The sequence below is a fragment of the Rattus norvegicus genome, chromosome 15, assembly GCF_021556685.1.
Source record: "Rattus norvegicus strain SHRSP/BbbUtx chromosome 15, alternate assembly SHRSP_T2T, whole genome shotgun sequence".
Lineage (NCBI taxonomy): Eukaryota > Metazoa > Chordata > Mammalia > Rodentia > Muridae > Rattus > Rattus norvegicus.
Window position 1 is genome coordinate 40,075,618 of NC_141548.1, and position 18,556 is coordinate 40,094,173.

The 18,556-nt window shown below is 43.1% G+C and overlaps 1 long non-coding RNA gene across 5 annotated transcripts in view; it reads left to right on the forward strand.

Moving 5' to 3' along the window:
- The window catches only part of LOC148000990 (uncharacterized), a 71,688-nt gene extending 53,550 nt beyond the window's left edge, over positions 1-18,138 (forward strand). For 2 of the 5 annotated variants that reach the window (XR_015638315.1, XR_015638313.1), the window contains one exon: positions 128-1,672. This is a non-coding gene — a long non-coding RNA (uncharacterized LOC148000990). Of the gene's footprint in view, positions 1-127; positions 1,673-6,093; positions 8,108-16,286 lie in introns of those variants that run through there. The other 3 variants (XR_015638314.1, XR_015638310.1, XR_015638312.1) reach the window with 3 other exon arrangements.
- Positions 18,139-18,556: the final 418 nt, after the last annotated feature.

Here is an 18,556-nt window from a genome sequence, read left to right on the forward strand (position 1 = left end):
TTTAGAATAACTATTAATCCATCTACCAGTGGATGCATGTGTAATTTCTAGAAGACTCTTATGTAGCATTAAGTTCAGATACCTCCTTGTAATGATTCAACTTCATGTGGCTTCCTTTTCCTTACAGCAATTTTGGAAGCAGGAGGCTGAATTCACAGAGATCCCAGCAGTCTACCTCCTTCTGCTCCCCCAGCGGTGTCATTGGTGGCTACTCGATTTCCAATTGATTTACAGCTACTTTCTAATCTTGAATTCCAAGATTTAATGGCCATTGTAACTTCATTCTCAACTAGTACGTTAATAATTGCACCTCCAAACTAAGCTTGTGGTAGTGCCTTAGTTGTCAGCCAACGGACAGACAAGTAAGACCCAGGGTGACTAGTGCCCCTGGGGACCCACCATGAGGGGCAGTCGGGCTCTGAAACCAGCCAGTGTTTCCTGGAGAGGTTCAAGGAAGGTCAGTGAAGAAGATTGGGCACACACACACACACACACACACACACACACACACACACACACACACAAACTGTAATCTCAGCACTCAAAAGGCTGAGACAGGAGGATGGCAAGTTGTAGGATGGCCAGCTTCTGCCACATGGTAAAACTCTGCAGAGGAAACAAGCAAGCTATACACAATTAGTACAATTAGTTATCATTGGAAAGCATTTGCCATGTTGGTCCCGCTAAACACAGAACACCAGAGGCAATTAAGAGGGGCTGATGAGGGCAATTAAGCAGATGTTAGAGTTGTAGGAAAAACTCAGGTCCAAACCAACTCTCTGAGGACAAACCCTTGATCTGAGTGAAATGTTAGTGATGTCTTAGGAAAAGACATCATTATGTCAATGGCTGAGCTGCTGTTATTTTTACACAGAAAATAATACAAGGATTTGCTGGAGGTTTTTCCTTAAAAATAAAATAATCTCAATATGTGTGTTTGTTTCTCCAACTCCCTTTAAAATATATCTAAATGTTTTAACTTTTGAATAGTTAATACACATTTGAGTCCTAACTGTAAAACCTGAAAGGTCTACGGGCCCTTCCAGGTGTATTTGACACAGCTGTGTGCATTTACTATATATGTGTATGCGTAATTTTATATTTTTATTTACCTATTTCTTGTTCATTTCCCCATACAACAATATAATGCACATAATCTTTTTTCTTGTGACCTCAGATATTTCCCCATTCATTTTTGTTTCATAGTAACTTTGCATTATATGTGTTCTGCAACATATTTGACCTGTGCCCTATTGATAGCACTCATCTCAATAATTTGTTGATAACATATATCATTTGCAAGCATATCCATTGGAAAATTCCTAGACTTGAAAGTGCTAGGCAAGAGATGTGTTCACTGGTCTGGATAGACATCACCTCACACTGAGCTACACAACCAGCAAATGAGATGCCCCTCCCTTAACCCCTGGGCTCTGCTTATTATAAAATGATTGGTCTTTGTCAGTCTGCAATGAGATTCTTTTCTACTAGATTGATGTGAAACTCTCATTTTTAGTGAATTAATACTAGGCTTTTTTCCCCAATGTTATTAGATTGTTAGATTTTCCTTGTAGATTTTTACATTTGGATATTTGAATATTTTATGTTGATATGTGGCTGGCACAAGTTCTGATTTACAATAAATAGAAAAAGTATACCAGATTTCTTATGCAAACAATGGAGATATTTCAGTTGTGGTACTGTATATCACTTATTGATCGGAAAATAGATCTGTGCAGCTAAACACAAAATATTATTAAAATGAATTCACCTCTTTGCTCTTAGCCTGACGACAGTGTTAGAGACTTTGTAGAGACCATTCTGCAGTTATTTCTGTTCAGTGGTACAGCTTCAACTGGGAGTTTCCACCCTTTGTCGAATTGTTTTAAATTTATAATTCTGTATAATATTCTTATGAGTTTTTACCCTGATGCTTCGGTTTGCTTCCCCAGGAAGACCAACTGCTGGCATCTACTTCATATGTATCAGTCATCGACAATGTGATGTCACGTGACTCTTTAATTTCCTGTGTCTCCTTTCCACTCACTTCTCCCAGGTGCTCTTTGCTTCTGTTAAAGCCCTGCCCACCATGTTTACTTGTGGCTTTCATCATTCGCTCTGAATTTTTTCCCTCTGCTTTGCTGTCTTGGGGCTGTTTCCTATGCAGGGGCCTCTAGGTTGTCCCTCCCATTTTATTTAAACCAGGGAATGCATTGTTTCACAATTGTAACCTGGCTCATGAGATGTCTTTGCAGTAACCGTTTCTTGATCACCTCTTCTCCCCTAACATCACTCTCCTTAAATGTCTCTGTGTAGAGCCTATACTGGGTCCTTCTATCTAACTCCCTGTGGAGTACAGTGTTGTAGAACCACCCCCTATGCCCCAAGATGATAATAGAATTATATTATCCCCACTTCCCTGTCCTCTCTCCAGACAACCTTCCATGTACCCCCAACTCCTACACTCTCTTTTAAGTTCATGGCCTCTCTTTCCTTAATGTTACATAAACCAGTTGTTTTTAAAAGACTTGTATGATAGAGAAGCTTCAGTCATGTTCCCCTGGCAGAAATTTTTCTCATGAAGGGAGATGGTGGTTATTCTGGCTTTTGTTTTTCTATAGCCAAATGGCCTCAGGCCAAAGGACCTTGCTCCTCTCTGGCACACTACAGCCAATTTCATCTTACCTCCTTTTTCTAGAAAGCTTTCCAGTGATATTTAGGGATGTTGCCCTTCAACTGGCTTGCCATTCCTTCCTCAGAACAAGGGCCAGCATTCCAATACAGCTACCAACTCCCTGCCTGTGTATAAATGGGTTTATGGGACTGTCCTGCCATCTTTTTTTTGTGATATATGGCTGTTTTAACACTACATTGGCAGTTAAGTAGTCATAGTATAGATTGTATGTCTCATAAAATAAGATATTTACCATCTAGCTAGCCCCATTGTAAAACACTGGCTTTACATTTCGGTACATGCCTTGGAGTGACACAGATGATGGAGTCATACGTTGTGATGTTTCAGAGGGAAATTTGAGGGTCCCTCAAAAAGCTACCAGGGAGCTGGTAAGACAGCTCGATGGTTAAGAACACTTGCCGCTCTTCCAGAGAATCTGGGTTTAATTCCCAAGATCCATACAGATGGCAACTCACGACCATCTGTAACTCCAGCCTCAAGGGATCCAGCACCCTCTTCTGACCTCATTTGCACACACATGGTACACAAACATACTCGCCAGCAAAATATTTATACACACAAAATACAATAAAAGAACATTTAAAGGCTCTTTCCAGGCCATTCTTGTGATAGTTTTGGATTAAGAAACTGTGGAAGCCAAACCTTCACTGTACTGGGACAACAGATGCTGGTCAGTTGGGACTGAAGAATCAGCTGGGCTTCGTAAAAGACTGAGGTGAATTCTTCTTGGGAATATTTCCTCAGGGTCAGCACACAGAAGCTGTGTTCTAGGAGTGGAGAAAGACTGCATCTCAATCTGACACCTAAGTTTGGTAATGTGCAGGATTCCCCCAACGTAGCACTGATTTTGAAAGCACCAGGTGTGGTAGAACCTTCCCCTAATGAATAAAAATTTCAAGGGACCAATCACTGGGCAGGGAGTAGGCGGGACTTCTGGGTCAGAGAGAGGAAAAGGGGGAGGCAGGAAAAAAATACTTTCTTTTGGACAGGAGAGATGATGGAGAAGACAAAATGTAGGTACGGGAGGTCCGGGTTTCAGGTGGGATTCGCTACAGGAGGATTTAACTTAGAATGGCTTACAGATTAGCATGCTAGTTGCTGCACCCAGCGATTGCGTTACCCGTTGGTTCTATACTAAGATTGTGTGGTATTTTCCTTCATGCAGAGACTCAGCAGGGTTACAGAGAGAAAGATACGGTGGCAAAGACTGGGTTTGTGAGAAGTGCACCCCAGTGGGAATTTGGAAGCATGGGGCTGATGTGACAGCGACCCAACACGGGAACTTAGCGAGCCAGGTGGAGAGATTTCAGAGAGGCTGCCCGGCTGAGAAGAGGCTAGGCTAGCCTGCCAGTGGGTGCCTTGAGGGAGGCAGCGTGGGATTCATATTTTTTATTTCCGGCAACAATGAAGGTGGTTCATGGAGAGCATCTGAGATTTATCACTGTGAGAAGCCAGGAAAGGTTAGAACACTGGAGGTACTAAGGATGACTACCATGGCCATGGGATGACCAGCAAGGACAGCAGGAGGTGTGAAATGGAGCCAGCGTGAGCCTATGAGATGCTGTGTGTGGATAACAGAGGCCGAAGCGGGGAATTCTGCCCACCCCCTTTGAGCCTCAGAAGACCATGAGTCCCAGCTCTGACTTTTGAACTTTTCATGATACTGGATTTTGGTTTGCTTTGTTACGTGCCTCTGTTCTTCCCTTTTCAGATAATAAAATAGTAAACTTATTTTGGTTTTTTTTTTTCTTTTTTCTTTTTTTCGGAGCTGGGGACCGAACCCAGGGCCTTGCGCTTCCTAGGTAAGCGCTCTACCACTGAGCTAAATCCCCAACCCCTTATTTTGGTTTTTACAGGCACCCACAGCTAAGAGACTGGATTTTTAAAGTGGACTTGGACTTTCATATCATTGAAATTTTTTGAAGACTGGAGGACTTTTAAAGATGAATAATGTTTTATATTGTGACATCAGCATGGATCTTGGGGACAAGAAATGGAAGGATATGGCTTAAAGTGATGTGTTTGTGTGTCGATGCTGACAAGGGGTGGAATGACATCGCTTTGTGATCAGTTCGACAACCTGGGAAAAGGGAAATTCCACAGAGTAATTGCATCCAATAGACATCTGTGGGATTATCTGTGTGACAATCTCTTTATTGTTGTGGGAGTACCCAAACCATTGTGGGTGGTGACACCCACAGGCACATGGGGCTGGGCTGTACGTAAAAGGTAGCTGGACTTGAGCCTGGAAGCAGTAAACAGTGTCCTCTAGGATCTCTGCTTCAGTTCCTGCCTCCGGGTTCCTGTTCTTAATTCTGCCCCAGCTTCCTTCAATAATCAACTATGACCTGAAAACTAAATAAACCATTTCCTTCCCAAGCTGTTTTCGGTCATTATTTTATGTTGCATTATTTATGCAACTGAAGGCAAACTAGAAAGACCCTTAAGGAGGTGAGTCTCAACAAAAGTATTTGTCACAGAAAAAAAAAAGGCTATTGTCTCAAGGAACTTAGAATTTCACAAGTAATAAAAAATACATGCTAGTTATCTTTAAAAACAGATGGAGACAATCTACTTTCAAAAAGCCTCACCTTGGCCCTCCAATTCTTCTGATATCTAAGTATCTTAGTTAGCTTTCTGTTGCCGTGAGGAAAACCATGACCCAAAGCGACATGGGGTGGTTTATCAAGTCAGTCTACGGACTGAAGCCACAGCAGGAACCCAGAGGCGGGAGCTGATGCAGAGGCTGTGGAGGCCTGCAGCTTACTGGCTTGCTCATTGTGGCTTAATGGGTTTGCTTTCCAGCCCAGGACCACAGGCTGGCTCCTGGTAGCACCGCCCACAATGGGCTGTGCCCTCCCATAATTACCATTAATCAAGGAAATGCTCTGTAGACTTGTAATCTGATGGGGGCATTTGCACAGTTGAGGTTCCCCTTCCTAGAAGACTCCAGCATATTCAAGCTAACAACAACAGCAACAATAAGGACACTACATATTAACTACTCGTGTATTGGTCTTATTTTCAAATTAAGCCAATATTTTCATCTTTTATGTAGTTGTATATTTCTCAAAACAATAGTACTCAAATATCTTTGCAAATTATAATTAGATTTCTAACTAAGAAATGTAATTTTTAGTAGAGGGAAATCACCATCATAATTACATTTTCTGGTACCATATCTGTTTGGATTTTTCCTTTTTTGTTCTACTTTTGTGAAAGGGTAGATTGGAAGATCCTGAAGTCGGAGAAATAGAGAGGTTCAGGGAGAAAGAATAGCAATGGAAGGTCAGAAACTTTGGCCGTGTTAAGATGAAGAAAGTGAACAAACGTGCCTTGGCTGGGACCTTCCCACCTCATAACTCAAGGACTTGGTCTGCATCTTTTCTGTTCTCCAGGGTGGTGACCGTTATGTCAACCCAGTCTGTGGTTATTGAAGTCTTCTCGAGGAATGATGCGAGACAAATATCCTTTTCAAAAGAAGAAAGGTGGGAGGTATCAGAAGTAGCAAAAGCTAGAAGGCCAGGAGAATGGCCTGGTGGGATAACAAGATGTTTACTGCTGGCCACCCAGACTTCCGCTGGAGAGAATGGAGATCTGTTCAGACAGAGGTCAGTCTGCAGGTGCTTCAGCTCTTACTAAGCCTAAGGACTTGTTAGTTCTCCCTACTACCCTTCTCCACTCTCATCTTTTCCAATCCCCCAACCCTAGGTCGGAGAGAGAGAGAAGGTGAGAGAAGGAAGGGGGCATCAGTATCCTTAGACCACTTCCTGTTGATTAAGGGTGTTGAGATCCGTGAGACAAGTCCCATCTTCATAGTCCGGACATCTTCAACCAGCAAGCAGCAAAAGCAGCAGCAGGAATTAGCAAGAACTAATAGTCTCTAGGGGCTCTGGCATTTTTCTACCCTCTTAAGAATTCCCAGAATTCCAAGCATAAACTCTTCAGCTGGCAGATTCACGCCCATGCTACAGCATGCAAGAAATCGGAGTTAGCTTCTGTGGACAATCTGAAGCAGCACCTTATCCATGCGTGTGATTAAAACAAAAATATATTCACATAACACTTCTATGTTTAAAGAAACCAAAATTCTCACTACAGATATTCTTGTTCAATTTTTGTAACAAAATCGGTGCTTTATATTTTTTCTTCATTTTTAACAGAAAAAAAAATCAGTAAAGCCAGACGTAGCATGCCAACCTGTGATCCCAGCACTCAGGAGACTGAGGCAGGAGGATTGTAAATCTGAGGCCAGCTGAAGCTATGTAGTGAGATGCTGTCAAACAAAAATAGAAACTGTGAAAATAAAGGTGGAGAAGTCACAAAGAAAATCGTACATACTGTCCTGGGTAGCATTTTAAATTAAAGGGCAGTTTAGAAGCACATGCTTCTAATCCCACCAGTTAGAAGACTGAGACAGTAGGATTGCTATAACTTCAAGGAAGCCTGAACCACATAGCATTACTGTGCCTCAATGTGCACATACACACACACACACACACACACACACACACACACACACACACACACACACGATTAAAAGGCACCACAGTAAAATTATTATGTTAAGGACATTTCTTAAAGTGGGACCAGTTCCCAGATTCTCTGTCAATTCTGCAAGTCTGGAACTTGTCTGCTTACTTGACTACTCTGAGCATGGAAATGATAACAGTTTGATGGAGGAGAGTCAGATGATAAAGTTCGGCCAGTCTTCCTCGCCAGCTCCTTGTCCCTGGGAGGTATTAATCAGTGATGTCTTTGCCTTGGAACATAGACTTTGAAAGGAAACCATAAGAACTTCATCTCCCAGCTGGAGGAAAAGAGAGCTTCACTCGATCTATTCCAGAAAGTATGGGCACCTGGGAACTGAACATTTCCTTCCATTGGAGCCCAATGATAATCTCATTAGGAGTGCTGCGTGCTCTGGGGGCGATAAACCAAGATGTGGTCTGAACTACTGCATAATTTTTGTTCTAAGATTACATCACACTGGGCAACATGACCCCATCAATCAACCTATCAACTGAAGTAGGAAAATAATCCTAGCTGGTCTCAGATAGTGAGAGTTCAGCTGCCTGAGAGACAGGTTTCTGGTGAGTTTGATCTAGGCATCAGTTGGTGCTCTCTATCTTCAGTCTGCCCAGGAGAGGCCACTCAGGCCAAGGGAGAAGCAGTTCTCCACAGAGCCTGTAACCCAAGATGGAGAAACTTAGCCAAAATCATTTTCCCCCTTTGGGGTGGATCCTGAGGCAGTCTAACCTGAAAGATCGCCCAAATACCAGCAGAGAGCTCTCCTCAAGTGTCTCTGAAACCTAGGTGTACTGGGACAGAATCTCACTGTCTATGTTCAGTGAAGATAATCAGGCAAATAAAGTTTGCTTAAATGAAAAAAAATTACAGTAACTTTTCAAGTAAAAAAAAACAAAAACAAAAACAACAACAACAAAAAAAAAGCTGCAAATACCCAGGAGAAGTTATTGTGACAGGGCGTTCTACTGGGTGATCCTCTAAGCCGGCAGCTACAGAGCAGATCTGTGACACAGCAGCTGGCTCAGGACAGGGGCAGCAGCCGATTCCCCCATCCTTGCTGGTTTTATTTTGAGTTCCAGGACAGCTTCTATGCAGCTGGTTGCTGGAGAAGAGAGGTGCTAGTGAGCCTTCACCACCTCCTCCTCACACTTTCTGGAAGTTCCCCTTGGAAACGAAGGCCTCAGCCCCTGGAGAACTTGCTGCTGCACGGTGCCAGGCTCTGCCCCAGACACTCTCCAGCTGGGTCTCCAGACTCAGTCTCATCTTCCAGCAGTGAGCTCTATCGTCACGCTCCACAAGAAGCTAACACTGGTTCTGACACCAATCCAGAGTTCTGAGCTCTTAAAGAACAGCCAGTTCAATGAGGCACAGCATTTCTTACAGTCAACGACTGCCTTCACGTTCTAAAAGAAGGGGACATTATGACAACAGAGGAAAAAGTCAAGAAAAGTAAGCACATGTCTATTAGAAAAAAGGGGTGGAGCCTTCTCAGTGCTGTTAGATCTCCTGGGCAACTCGTCTGTTTTCCCCGGCCTTCTCCTTGTGATCCAGAAGGCAGAAGACTACAGCAGGACGCAGCCCCATCCACCCACTGCATTAGGGAAAAGCCACAGAGCTCTTCTTGCACCAGAGGCTGGGGGTGGGGGTGGGGGTGTAGCATCCCATTCGTGCGTACAATCTGTCACCACTCATAGCTCGGTGGTGTGTGGTTTGGAGTTTTGGTTTATTTAAAAGTTTTACAAATTTTATATTGAGTACCCCCAAGAAGCTCATATCTTCTTTACAGCCCCGTGGAATGTCAAAGAGCTTAATGATGTTTGCCTTTCGGTGACCCCAAAAGTCCATAAATACTGTGACTGGGAAAGGATTTTGAACATTCTAAACTAACAGAGGTCAGTGAAAGCTTCAAGCTGAATAGGCTGCTTGCAGAAAGGGATGTGTGTGTGTGTGTGTGTGTGTGTGTGTGTATGTGTGTGTGTTTGTAGTGTGGTATGTATGTGTGCAGTGTGGTGTGGTATGTGTGTTTGTAGTGTGGTATGTGTGTAGTGTGCTGTGGTGTGTGTAGTATAGTGTGTGTGTTTGTAGTGTGTTATATATGTACATAGTGTGGTGTGGTATGTGTGTATGCTTGTGATGTGTGTGCACATTAATGCATGTGTGTACTTACACTTGTGTGTATGTGGTACCTATGTTTTTACATATAACTGGTATGTGTGTAATGTGGTATGTGTGTATTTGTGTAGTATGTTGTATATGTTTCTGTGTTGCATATGAAGTGTGTGGTATGTTTGTGCATTGTGTGTATGAAGTGTATGTTTGTGTGCACATTAGTGCATGTGTGTACCTACATGCATGTATGTATGCGGTACACATATTTTTACATGTATAAGTGAGGTAGGGGTGTGTGCGTGTGTGCGTGCGTGCGTGCGTGCGTGTGTGTGTGTGTGTGTGTGTGTGTGTGTATGTGTGTGTGTGTGGTGTAAGCTAGAAGGACTGCCAGGATAAGCCCCACTTTTGTTAGGACTCTTGAACCTCATTTAGTTTCTCTGACCTTAGTAGAGGAGCTCTGTACTTCAGCGCCTTCATAAAAGACATCTAACAGGAGAGGTGAACCCAGCCTGAGAAAGCTTAGACAGAAACTGGAAGTTAAGAACTCAGCCTGCAAAGTACCAGGGGAAAGAGGAAGAGGGTCATGGGGAAGAGGCCAGGCCCATCTACTTGGAACAAGCCCTCTGGCCTGCAGAACACACCTCCCCTGAGTAGAGCTGCATATGAGCTCTCCTGTAGGCAGAATTCCTATCTGCTAAACAGAAATACTTACAGTTGACTGGGATCTCCAAAGAACTGTGAGGGTTGGCATTTCTGAGGCAACTCTCCTCATCTACGTGTTCCTGGCATGGACACCGGTGTTTGGCTAGGGCACCCTTGTCAGAGCCAAGTGGCTGGGATGCTGAGCTGAACAAGCAGAGAGATAGCTCCTGTAATTGTTTTAAGGCCACGGAAGGGAGTGGCTGAAAAGGGACTGAAGGAACTGAGGCCAGCTCCAGCTTTGTGTTTAAAATCTAAGGAAGATGAGGACAGCATTCCCTTCTGACCTTCAGCCACAGAGCCCTCTTTAAACAAAAATGCTAATTGAAAATCATTTAAATGATAAGCCTGGGGGCCTGAAGGCATGGGAGGATGATCACTGGAGCCCAATTAAAAAATGTATGTATTTCTTATAAATTATGCCTACTTTCTCTGTAAGGTTAGATTGAAACTGATTTTCTAGAAGCTTCCTTATCATTTTCTCTAACATGAACATCAGAAGTTTTTGAACTTTTAAGTAAATAATACTAATTTAACCTAATTTAATAATTTATTTTATAATTAATCAATCTAATAATTAATAAATGGCAGTACAATTAATTTAAATAAGGAAAATAATTTTAAGTTAGAAATCACTCATATTAAAAAGCCTAGGCCCAGATTTCATATATAGAATAACATAAATACAAACATGGGGTTTTAAGTGATATATATTTAAATCATGTTGAGCTTCAACATGGGAAATTTTTAGGTTAGCAAAGGAGCACCAGTCACGTCTGGCAGAAAATCAAAGAAACAGCTTCTTTAGGCTAGTTTCAACTTTTAAAAAAATGCATAGAAACAGAAATGACCAGGTCTGCATCTCTCTGAGCAAAGTCATCATCATTACTGTGTTTTGAAAGGCCTCTGGTGAGAGGGGAATGTGGAAATAACACACACGGACACAGTCACATTTGAAAATGTGGAGTTAGGATGCTTGTTGCCCGGGTTTGATGAAGAGGAAGCTGCATATGGGCGAGCCAAGGGAGCCCATGGTTTGGTTTTATGGAAGATTTTGATGGTGGTCAATTTTATTACTATCTTAGTTACTTTTATATTGTCATGACAAAACATCATAATCGAAGTAACTTTAAAAAGAAAGCATTTCATTGGGGCCTTGCTTACAGTTTCAGAGAGTTAAAGTCCATCCCAGCAAAAAGCATGGCATCGGGCAGACATGGCACTGGAGTAGTAGCTGAGAGCTTACATCCAATCCACAGACACACGACAGAGAGAGAAAGCTAATTGGAAACGGCATGGACTTTGATTTACTTTTTTTTTTTTTCTTTTTTTTTTTTCGGAGCTGGGGACCGAACTCAGGGCCTTGCGCATGCTAGGCAAGCGCTCTACCACTGAGCTAAATCCCAACCCCCGGCATGGACTTTGAAACCTCATTTGAAACCTACCCCCATTGACACACCACCTCCAGTAAGGCCACACCTCCCAATCCTTCCCAAACAGTCCCACCAGCTGGGGACCAAGCATTCAAATCTTTGAGCCCATGGGGGCCATTGTCATTTAAACCACCACAGTTGTATAAAATTTAAAGAGTGAAGAATTATCCAGACATGAATATTATTAGATTTCTTTTTTAAAATTATTTAAAGAAATGGTTTTTGTGAAGAACAATATTAAGTAAATTGAAATTGATTCTGTGGTGCCTTAGATTTCCGCTGCAACCCAATCCATTTTCAGTCCAGAAAAACTGAGGACCGAGGCTGATGGATCAACAAAGACCATCCATACATCCATTATTTGTCCTTCCATCCATCCATCCATCTGTTTATCCACTCATCATTCACCCAGCAAGTATCTGTCCTCTTATCTTTTATACCTTTCTTGATGCCTCGCTCGCTTCTTCTGTGGAGTGGCAAAGCCACTACGAGTAGTTTATTTGGAAAACAACCTGTCATACTGACTTGCTAAGGTCTTGCCCTTTGCCCCACAGAATTATCTTCAATTTGTGATGAACTGCTCAAAGATTATAGCTCCAAGACAAATGCTCCATTGGAAATGTGATATAGTAGTGATTACTACTAAGTCCATTTGAGGACATGTAAGATACCTAATCACTACTTAGAGCTGTATGTCATTCTGAAGTTTCTCATTTCTATCGCTACATGTTTGTTAACAGAGATCCACTACACTCAAGAGATCTTCCCAACCTGCACTTCCGTCACCTAAATTAGGGCAAGAAGATTAGGAGAGAAGAGCTGGGAATAATTTGTTCATTGATATAGGAAAGTACACACACACACACACACACACACACACACACACACACACACACACACCCCAAATTGCTGGGTTTTGTCTTCAGTTACTCCATCACTGTTAGATCAACTGTTGAGCCAACTCAGTCACTGTGGTATAAGGAAATGACAAGCCTGCCACCCTGTGTACCTACCTATAGGGCATGGTGGCTTGCAATAGCACCATGATCATGTAAGGTGGGGCTGCTGACCAGTGCCTGGAAGCCTTCCTCAGGTACATGTGAATCTGTGAATGTCTGTGACTAATTAACACAGCATTTCAAAGCAAGACCCATAGGAAAGTGGCAAAACAATGTTTGGGGCATTCATCAAAAATTATAGCCCTAGATCCTTCAGAGAGCACTTCATCTTTTATGGAAAAGTCCTAAATTGGTTTTGAAAACAGATAATATTCATAAGATGCTATAAAAATATAAAATACAAAATATAGCATGATACAGGTTTAAATGTAATTGAGCAGAAGTATGAGCTTGATTATATAAACAAGGTTTATCTCATCCTTACCCCAATTTTTCTTCAGTCAAAATTGCTGGAACACAGGAAAATAGATAGAAGGTACTCACATTTCTCCTGGATGTAACGTTCACCCAGTGTGAGTAGAAACAGCATTCCTGGTGTGGACACATGGTGTTCAATTCTAAAAGTCACTGCATGTGTCTACCAAACACTGTGAAACCTGAGACTGGGCTGAAGGACAAGGGGATAGGTGAAAAGTGGGGCAAAGAACCAGAGACCAACATCTGTTAATTTTACTTATGCATAAAAGAATATTCAGAGATGGAAATCATAATGCAATTCAGCCTCATGAATGCCTTTGGCTACAGCTCTGTGCAAGACGCTCCAAGAGACAGAGAGGGGCTGGGAGAGAACGAGGATTAAGAGATGAGAGGAGACTGAAACCAGGGTGGAAGCTTGCCTGTGATTGCTTTTCCAAGAACTCCCGTGGCACTGGGACTTCCAGGCCATGAGAAAGTGGGAGCTTGATGCTTTTCATTAGAGCAAGTCTAAAACCAACCAAGCTCGTGCAATGATCCTAGAAGGTGAGATAGTGGTAACCACAGCACGCACGTCTCTCACATTAATCTACTGTGTTCTTCATGTTTGGGTTACAATCCAGGCCTCCTCTGTGTGATTCCACCCCTCCCTAGCCTCTCTGCTCAGTGCTCTTCCCCTTCTCCATCCCCACCCCCTTCCCATGTTCTCCAAACTCGTGCTGTACTCTACGCTCTCATGTTACATTCTGAGCTATATCCACAAAGGCAGAGGGAAAGGGTCTTAGCAGAAGGCCTTCTTCTCTTCTCTGTACCGATCGAAGCCAAAACTGTTCTCTGCAACTTGTTTCTGGGCTCGCTGGGAATTTGTTTTTCTGCCAGATACCCTTACGCTCCACAGACATTTCCTAATTCATCTCTACAAAAGTGAAGGTGAAACCAGGACCATTATAATTTTTTCATTAAGGCCAGGGAAAACGAATTAGTGACACTCGTGTGCCATGCCAAGAGACGTTTCTTCTAGCCTTGGAGGAGTCTTCTGACTTAGGACTGTAAGCACAAAGCAGACATGAGCTTTTCTCTAGGAAGCAACATGGGGTTAAGCAAAGCCAGGACTGTGGTATTTAGCCATGGCCTGGAACATCGTACTCCCTTATGAAGAGCCCCCAGGTGACGCTCAGCTTCTCGGTTGAGTTCCGCTGAATAACGTGTCTTGAAATGCACGGATCCTCAGGATTTATCATTATTTCAGATGGATTTACTGCATGGGGATCTGGCACTAGAGAGGGAAGAAAAGTGGAAAGAGGGCCAACTGTTGAGAGGGATTTTAAGATGGGAACGATTTGATGCTTGCAGTCCAACATTCTGTCTAACACAAGTGTCTGAATGGTTTCCTATCCACTGAAGGCCATCATTTAAATCAAGGGAGCCAATCCACTTTGAGGAGAAACTGTGTGTCTTAGGGTTTCTACTGCTGTGATAAAACACCAAAAGCAACTTAGGGAGGAAGGAGTTATTTCAGTTTACTGTTCCATAGCACGAGGGAAGCCAGGAAAGGAACTCAAACAGAACAGAAACCTAGAGGCAGGAGCTGGTGACTATCACCCCATGGAGGAGTGCTGCTTACTGGTTTGCACTCCATGACTTACTCAGCCTGCTTTCTTCTAGCACCCAGGACCACCAGACGAGGGTTAATACTATCTACTGTCTGCCTGCCCCTTGAATCTCTACCTTTATGAGCACATTGTCTCCTTTCCTCCCTAGATGGTCTCCTGCTTCTTGCTTATAAGAAAATGCAGTGCTATTGAGTATCACGCTCAGAAAATACTAGCCTCATTACAACAACCTTGAGATATTATTCATAGGTTCCCTTGATTAGGATACAAACATATCTTTTGGAGACCCGCTCATTTAGTTATGGCAACATAATCAATACACATACAGTGGAATTCAAACCATTATAGGAGCAATGCAAAATTAAGAAAGAAGGGAAGGAAGGAGAATGAATGAATCCGAGAGCGACGTGTGTGCGTGCGTGTGTGTGTGTGTGTGTGTGTGTGTGTGTGTGTGTGTATGCGTGATCAATAGGGACTGAACTTAGGGCCTCACACATGCTAGCTAAGCACAATACCATTGAACTATATAATCTTACAAAGGATACTATTTTTATTAAAGGAGCACGCCATTTATTTTAATAATGTGGCACTGTGGCTGAGAGCCACCTGAAGAAAAAGGAAAGGCACAAAAGGCTCTAAAAGTAGCTGTTGTGTCTGAAGAGATGAGGGCAGCACAGAGGCCAGCATTCAAACTAGAAGTGCAGCAGGTTACAGGGCAGTGAGGCAGGATTCGAACTTTAACCTCAGTGAGGAGAAAGCCGTTGGCGACGGGCTGCCTAAGCTTGAATGTCAACTTTATTAGAATGAGCGCTGCCTAGGAGGTTAGCATGGCACGCTGTGGCTAAAGCTCTGAAGACATTTCTGGGGAGGTTAACTCCGGCCCCACAGGCCTCTCATCTGTCTGATCCCTGGCTACTGGGAGGTGCTCATTTCTTCTTCCCGACACTTCCTACCATGGTACTCTGCTTTACCACAAAGCCAGAAACTATAAAGTCAGTCAGTCACTGCTTAAAGTCTCTGAAGCTGTGAGCCAAACCCAATCTTTACTCTTTTCAGCTAGTTCTTGGATGTTTGACACAGTAACAAAACCCTGACTCACCCGGTGTGCTTCAGTTGAAGAGGAATTGGCTTGGTTCCCTTGTAGTTGATGGCTGAAGAGCACATAATAGTGAGCAAGCAAAGGGGTAGCATGGCCGTTAGGGGTAAAACGCAGCATCCAGTCTAGATATAGGAGAACCTGGGACTAGGGTGATAGCTATGTGAGTAAAATGATTTGAACATTATAGAGAGAATATCTTGAGTATTGGATGGATGCATCATCTATCAATTAAAAAGCTTACAGCCTATGGTTAAGGCAGGAAAGGGAAGGTGAGATATCCTGGAGGAGAAGGAACTCTGGGTTAGAGACAGGCATGGTAAGATCTGCCCAGGAAGATGTGAGGACAGAGGCTCACAGGCAACCAGCCATGCGGCAAAATGTAGATTAAATAAATAGGCCATCTTAACTTATGATTCTAGTCAGAGAAGAGCCTAGCTATATGGCCAAGTTATTTGTAAAAGTATTTTGGGTTTGGGTCTTATTTCTGGGAGCATGGGGCTGGATAGAAAAACCAGGACCTAACTTCAACAAAATGTATTTGAAGGTTACGTAAGCAAGATTTGCTGATTTGTGAGTAACCAAAGGGGTCAAGGATGAGTTTAGCAGTTTTATGCCCAGATGACCACAAGAAGGGTCATCATCATGTGAGATGTGGTGGATACAGGAGAAGCAGGTATGGAGATCAAGAATTCCATCCTAATATCTGAAACACCTTTTCTTCCTGTGACTCTGTAGGTACCACTGTGTCAGAATGGAGATATTCTGTTGTCTGCTGGACTGGTGGGACTGAAGAGAGCGCCCAGATGTCACTCGTGAGTAAGGAGAAAAACACCAAGGAGTGACGAAGAGGGGAACCCAAACTGAGCCACATCAAATTCAGGGACTCAGAAATCTTGAAAGAGCCAGGACATCAGACCTGTGGCCAACAAAGAGGCAGAACTGCCAGAGTCTCATGACCTGGAACCAAAATGAGAGGATGATCCAAGAAATGAGTCACCATGGACGTCAAAGCTGCTGATGTGTCAGTAAGGATCGAGTGGGACTCGCCACTGAAGCTAGGAGTGTGCGTGTTATCAGGGGTCTAAAAGAGCCAGGTTGATGGATGTTGGCCATAAAACTCATTTAAGGGCATTCGAAAGAAACAAGAGATGGACTCATAAAAGCAGAATTATTGCGGTAAATTTTGCTGCTAATAATTCTAAAAGATTGGGCATGTTCTAACACACTGAAAACATGCTCTGTAGACCCTGAGGATATGTATAAGAGGGAAGGCAGTTGAGTGAGTAGAAAGGGCAGCATCGCCGGCCAGAGGAACTCCAGAGCCTCGTGTGGCATCTGGACAGGTCCTCCTAGAGGCAGTCTGGAGCTTTGAGTGTATGACTACAGAGGCAGGCTTAGTAGTTTTATATCCCCATTCAGTGTCTTTCACTGTCTCTGTGTGCTCAGAAGCCAAGCCACACACTGAGGATGAGGACACTTGGGGGAGGTAGCTTGAGAAGGTATAAAACAGCCTTCAGACTGGACAGTTAAAGAGAGTAGTGAATTTTCTCTTGAATGTTCTTCAACAGCACGGCCTCACAGAAGTACAATGCAAGATGCTCACAGAGCCTCATGTATACTAGTAACCATATTGAAAGTTTTCTTTTAAAGGCACACTTAATTATATGACATGTGTGTGGGGTTTTGTGTACAGTATCTTTATGTAGAATTGGGTATGTGCACATGTGTGCAGATGCATGTGGATGCAGAGCCCAGAGGAGGACATGGGGTATTTCCGTTGATCACTTTCTATCTTCTTTTCTGAGACAGGGTCTCTCACTGAACCCAGAGCTCACTGTTTTGGCTGGGCTGGCTACCAGAAAGCTCCCAATATCTGCCCGTCACTGCTCCCCAGTACAAAGCATTCATAGCTCTACCCAGCTTTTGTGTGGGTATCAGAGAGTTGAATACCAGCCTTCTTGCTTTCAAAGCAAGTGTTCTTAACCCTAGCTCTTCTAATTACCTGTTTTATTCAACCCAGCATGTTCAAAACATTATCACTTCAACATGCAATTAGTCTTAAGATATATTTAGGTATTTTAAGTCCTGTCTGCTTGCAGCAAAAATACTAAAGACTCCTGGGAAAAGAACAAAAGGATCTGATCATGCACAGCAAATGTACAGATGTGTACAGGTAAATGATCGTGAATGCTGACAATAAAGATGACTCAATAGCTCACAGTTAAGTGGGAAGGGATAAAAAGACAGCAAGGACCACAGGACTTTCAGAACCTAGATGCTGTGCGACATATACAAAGATGGAGAATTCTTGCCCTCAGGAAGCTAATCTCAGTGTATGATCTGCGCAGGATTGCAGCATCAAGTATACTCTAAACACATTACGACAGAAGGACATCATTTCCAGAAGGGTGACCCAGAGTTCAAAGGGAATAGAAAGTCAGTCAGGTCCCAAAGGATGAATGAGTATTTCATCACCTCCGGGAACCATGATACAGAGTAAGGGGAGAAATCAGAAGCTCAGACAGAAAATCAAAAAGTATTCAATATGTCTTAGAGTAAGAGTAAAAACACAACACTTCATATTATCAAGAAAATGATTGGGGTTGGGGATTTAGCTCAGTGGTAGAGCGCTTGCCTAGCAAGCGCAAGGCCCTGGGTTTGGTCCCCAGCTCCGAAAAAAAAAAAAAAAGAAAGAAAATGATTAATTAAAATGAATCAGGCTGTCTACAGGTGATGATCTGTCTGTCTTTAAAGAGCAATTCTGGGACTGGTATTGGTTCAGTTGGCAGAGTGCTTACCTAGCACACAAGAAGTACTGGGTTCATCCCAAGCACCACAATCACTTGGAGTGGTGGTGCACACCTGCACTCCTAGCACTTGAGATGGGGAAAATGGAATGGTTAGGAGACCGAGGTCATCTGCAGTTGCATAAAAAGCTCAAGGCTTCCCTGGGCTACATAAGACCCTCTCTTAGAATGAAATAGTTCTGGAATCATTTTCTCATA